Genomic DNA, 6,000 nt, shown 5'->3' with positions numbered 1-6,000 from the left:
AACACTTATCCCATCAATCATCTTTACCTGCCACAGTGTCCCATGGTGTTGAAATCTTTTGAGTTGCCATTTCTTTAGGGCACTTTAGTTATGTTGGGGAAAAAATAAAATAGGCAATAATAAAAACTTATATACCACCCACAAATACTTGGTAGTGACTCTCTAAATCCCAACAAAATATCTGCAATAGTTACTTTGTCATGTACTGAGGTAAAAAAAAAAATGTGTTGTAGTGCCTCTCTTTCAGTCACATTTGTTATTCTTCATTCATTTCATTATTTCCTCCTGATTGTGTGATTACTAATCTGTGCAAATTTCAAGTACAGAAATGCTTCCTCCTCTCAAGGTCACAGTTTACATTTTTAATTTTTAGAAAGGCAGGTTTTGTATTATTACACCCACAGACTAACATATTTCGTGCTATTTTTGATGAGGCCCTGAACAAACTGTGGCTGTGCACTATTAGCAACAGCAAGTTTCAGGTCCAACTGGGGGATGGTTTCAGAACCAGTCCAAAGGCAATATAATTCCTTTATCAAAGAACTTAGATTTTTTTAGATTTAGATTTTATTAGATTTATATACCGCCCTTTCCCGAAGGACTCAGGGCGGTTTACAGGGCATTTTAAAATCATATCAATATAAAATATAAAGTTAAAAGAGAATTAAAAGATTAAATTATCCCTGAAAATAAAACCCCAGTTAAAATTCTCAGCCTGGGTCAGAGAGCTCAAAGAGCCAAGTCTTCAGGTCCCGGCAGAATGAGCGTAGGTCAGGGGCAGTCCTGAGCTCCACGGGCAGTTGGTTCCAGATGGTAGGCGCACCCACAGAAAAGGCCCTCTCCCTGGGTGTTATCCGCTGGCAATCTTTTACCGGCGGCTCCCTGAGAAGACCCTCCCTCTGCGAGTGCACTGGACGAAGGGAACTTGATGCTGGCAGCAGGTGTTCCCTCAAATATCCCGGACCCAAGCCATTTAGGGCTTTATAGGACATCACCAGCACTTTGAATCTCACCCGGAGGGCAACCAGAAGCCAATACAGCTCACGGAGTAGAGGTGTTACATGGGAGTATCGGGAAACCCCCATCACAACTCGTGCGGCCGCATTCTGCACCAGTTGTAGTCTCCGAATGGTTCTCAAGGGCTTATTATTACTGTACGCTATTATTTTTATTGTAAAGCCTGTCTTGTTTGATTTCTTATAGTATTATTTCCTATCCATAGACTCTGTCTTATTTCCTATCTGTTCCCATTACCTATTCTATTCTGAACTCCCATATTATATCTTAACTATGTATATATGATTTCAGTTCTTACTATTACTTTATAATTTGTATAAAGTACAATATGATAGTATTATGTCCTTATGTTGAAATTTTGATCTCCCTTGCTGCTACTCAGTTGTTCCTACCAGAAATCAATATGGGACTGCTTATTCACCTGAGATTGTCAGCAGGAACCACTTAAGGACCAAAACCTGGTTGCCAGGTCATGGACATTGTCCTTTTAATTTGAATTACTGAGGGCCCAAGGGCTACTGCCCATTTGTCAGGTCTTGCCTTTCCTTGCCACTGACTGAAAAAATTCACTATGCAGGGACCCCCAATTTCATGAATTTATATATTTGAAAATCAGTTGAAAATATACAATATTAGTGTAAAGGACATCATATGTTGTAACTGCATGATAGCAAGTGCATTGCTAATTATTCTTTCTTATTTCCAAACCCCATGTAACAGTCCAATAAACATATTATTAGAACCCTGATTTACTGTAGTTCACAGAAGCATGTTAAGAAAGTAATGTATATATTTTGCTGCACTTATATTAATTATGAACAGTTGGGAACATGACGGTAAAATGCAGATAAAGAAAAAAAAATCATTGATAATACTAAGATAATAGAGTGCTAATATGAACCAGCATAATATATAACCATTAAAATGTTCAACTGAAATTACTGTGTTGAAAATAAGAAATTGAAACAGGATACACTTTTCATAAGGGGTGCCTCCAGAAGTGGTGAATGCTCCAACACTGGAAGTTTTTAAGAAGAGACTGGACAGCCATTTGCCTGAAATGGTATAGGGTTTCCTTCCTGAGCAGGGGGTTGGACTAGATGATCTCCAAGGTCCCTTCCAACTTTATTATTATTATTATTATTATTATTATTATTATTATTATTATTATTATTATTATTATTATTATTATTATTATTATTATCCTGCCTAGAAAAATTTACATATATTGATATTTACTTTCAGTCAATAGAAGCAATAGATCTTATAACTTTCTATTATCAGGCTTAAAAGCTCTGATAATTTTTTTAAAAAACTGAGATTTCAATAAATTGGGAGATACAGAAAAGTTGCGTGCATTAAGAATGGGCTACTTAAAAAAAGCATCTGAAAAACAAGAAGAGCAGAAAGAAAATTGAATGACTGCTCAATGAATATTGATTAAAAGCAAAAGTGACTGATTGGTGCAACCTCTACCTTCTCCAAAAATATAGAGAGGTGCTGCTTCAGTTGTATAGAGAGAATAAATGAAGATTAAATTGCTTAAACAAATAGAGAGGAAGGGCAAGACTGAGACAGTCATGGTTGGATGGAGCTGATGAGTTTCTCAGAAGGAGAAAGATAGAAGTTTAAGGACGTGTTCCAGGTTCCCTCCATTAAATGTTGCCATCTTGTGGTACTGAGGAAACGTGCTGTCCTCTGGAATAGGAGGCCTCCAGAGATATGGATGGCACCCTCTCTCCTGAGGCTCTAGAAAACTCTTTAAGACCTGGCTCTGTTCTCAAGCCTGCAATTAGGGTGTTTACAGAAGCCCTGTCAAGTTTTTTAAACGTTATTATTCCTGTTTTCCCCCAAAAACATACGTTTTTAAATTGTGTATTTAAAATGTTGTAAGTGACCCAGAGATAGCTTGCAAGAATAAGAATAAGTGAATGATGCTGGTAAAACCTAGATTCATTTATATTTCCTTTCTTTTTCTCTTATGCCATGTCTAATTTCTTTTGCTTATGATTTCTTGCTCCATTTCTAGTTTTATATAATGTTGCATACTCTAAAGAAGAATGGTGTAATGGGTATGCATATATGTACCGTATGTAGTAGCTGGGTTGCATTTTGTCCCGTCTTTGATGTGTGAATCATAAACCATTTTTTTTCATGCTACCAGATACCAGGGTGGTCAAGATCATCTTTCTCAACCAAATTACATTCAGTTCTGAATAGCTGAAGACTGTGAAAGGATTGGGGGAGTGCAACTGGTTAAAAACCGAGTATGATAAAATATAAACATGACTTCCTATCATTCCAAACTGTGGTTATCATGGCAGCAAATGGTGGTGGCCACCATCACTATTTCAAGGGACGAGAGGGTCAGAATAGAGAGCTCTCACAGGCTCTTTGTAGCATATTTGTGTTGCATTTTTGTGGATAAAACCACAGTGAACTGCACTAATTTGGACCTTACTCTTCAAACATAGTCAAAGGCAGATGAAGCTTTGGTGGGATTTCAGGTCCAGTTGGGGGATGGCGATAGAACCAATCAAAAGCCACTATAATTCCTGTGCCAAAGAACATATAAAACAAAATTGCTAATTGTTTGAGAAGCTTGTGCAGTTTAAAAATGTGGACATGTTTCTTGAAAGATTGCTCTCTACCAGCTGTATTCCAAACCTTCTTCTTTGTCTTCCTCCTGCTAGTAACCATTTTTTTCCTTATTTTTCTCTATTAACCTCCTTACCCTTTACTTTAACACTTCTTACAGAACACTTGAGAAAGACCCTCTGACCCAATCCCTTGTTCAGTGTAGGAACAGAAATAAAAGCATTCCCAACAAATGGCTTATGAGACTCTTCATTATTTTTCAATCTCTTCCCTCTGATTTATCCTTCAAAAAATACAGTAGCCTACCATACACCAGAATTTCCTCATATGGTTTCTAAAAGGGAAAGAAAATAAGATGAGACCTCTTCTGTTTTTTTTTTAAAAAAAACCTTTATGGTCTAAGATGATCAGGAATTAAACCTAATGGTGTTGCTCTAGCAGCACTATTATCTTTGCAGCTATGTTTGGTTGCTACATATTATTATTATTATTATTATTATTATTATTATTATTATTATTATTATTATTATTATTATTATTATTATTATTATTATTAATAATAATAATAATAATTTAATAATAATAATAATAATAATAATAATAATAATAATAATAATAATAATAATAATAATAATAATAATAATAATAATAATAATAATAATAATTTTATTTGTATACCGCCCTTCTCCCGAAGGACTCAGGGCGGTGAACAGGGCAATGAATACTAAAATACAAAGGTACAAAAATTAAGAAAAGATTAAACAAAGTGCCCAGTGCCTTACAACAATAAGTTAAAATACGGTAAAACAGTAATAAAACCCAAACCCATCACCCATCAGGCCAGGCTGGCTTGTTCAAACAAGTAGGTCTTTAGATCCCGTCGGAAGGAGCGAAGGTCAGGCGCCATCCGGAGCTCAACCGGTAAACAGTTCCACAAATCCGGCGCACCCACAGAGAAGGACCTCCCCCTGGGGGCCACCAGATGACATTCTCTGACCGGTGGCACCCTGAGAAGGCCCTCTCTGTGGGAGCGCACTGGGCGGAGGGAAGTTGATGCCGGCAGCAGGTGCTCCCTAAGGTACTCCGGACCCATGCCATGTAGGGCTTTAAAGGTCATTACCAGCACCTTGAATCTCACCCAGAAGACAACTGCAAGCCAATGCAGCTCACAGAGCAAAGGTGTAACATGGGAGTATCGGGAGACTCCCAACACAACTCTCGCAGCTGCATTCTGTACCAGTTGGAGCCTCCGAGTGGTCCTCAAGGGCAGCCACATGTAGAGAGCATTGCAGTAGTCTAAACGAGAGGTCACGAGCGCATGAGTGACCGTACACAAGGCATCCCAGTCTAGATAGGGCCGCAACTGGTGCACCAGGCGAACCTGGGCGAAGGCCCCCCTAGTCACAGTTACTATATGATCTTCTAAAGAAAGCTGTGAATCTAGGAGGACTCCCAAGTTGCGAGCCCTATCTACGGGGGGTAATAACTCACCCCCCATAGAAAGGGATGGAATATTCTGAATATCCCGAGATGCCGGTACGAATATATAATCTGCCTCCTCCTCCACACAGAGACACAGACACAGACACAGAGAGAGAGAGAACTCAGAGAAACATAGGCAGTGATTCCTCTACTGATTGGACTTCACAATAAATCTGGGAGTTTTACAAGGCTGAGACATCATGACTGGTTCAAAGATACCCAGTCAGTTTCTATGGCTGGAATTTTGATGTCTTAACTTCAATAGGTTATTCTTGTTCACTTGATTCCTCTTCTGCCTATTTGCTTGAAGGACTGCAATTCTCAGCTCTGATCAGGAAAGTTGATACTTTCTTCCTTCAATACTCTGCCACATGGCAACCAGCTATTTTTAACTTGAAATGAACAAACTAGAGATTGAGACAGAAACTGACTACAGTCACCTGCTGATAAAGTTACACTTTGCAATGCATGCTCTAGGAACTGCATTGTGGTCTTAAAGGTCACTGTTGTTTGCCATCTTACTCAACTTGAACACTTGTACTTCAGTTTTACAGAAGTTAATGGACTATGTCTTATCTTTTTAGAGCCATATCTCCCCATTTGTCACATCCAATTTTCCTGAGCTCTATTAGACAGGATAAGTTAAATGCTCTGAATGAAACTAATTTTAAATGGGTATCATTCAAAATCAAAGTAACACCCTCTTCCTTAACAGTAATACTACTTGGGGTGACAAGGGGCTTAAAGCCTTCACGTTACTGAATGTCCCCACCAGACATGACTCTGTTCTTCATTCTGCAGAATGGGAAAAGAAAGGAAAGAGACAATGCTCTGTAAGAATATTCCAACTATTACTGAACCTAATTATTTAAAATATTCTGGTGGTTGCCACAGAAATACACT

Source organism: Vipera berus, assembly GCF_964194415.1.
Source record: "Vipera berus genome assembly, chromosome: 5".
Lineage (NCBI taxonomy): Eukaryota > Metazoa > Chordata > Lepidosauria > Squamata > Viperidae > Vipera > Vipera berus.
Note: the sequence above shows the minus strand (reverse complement) of the source record.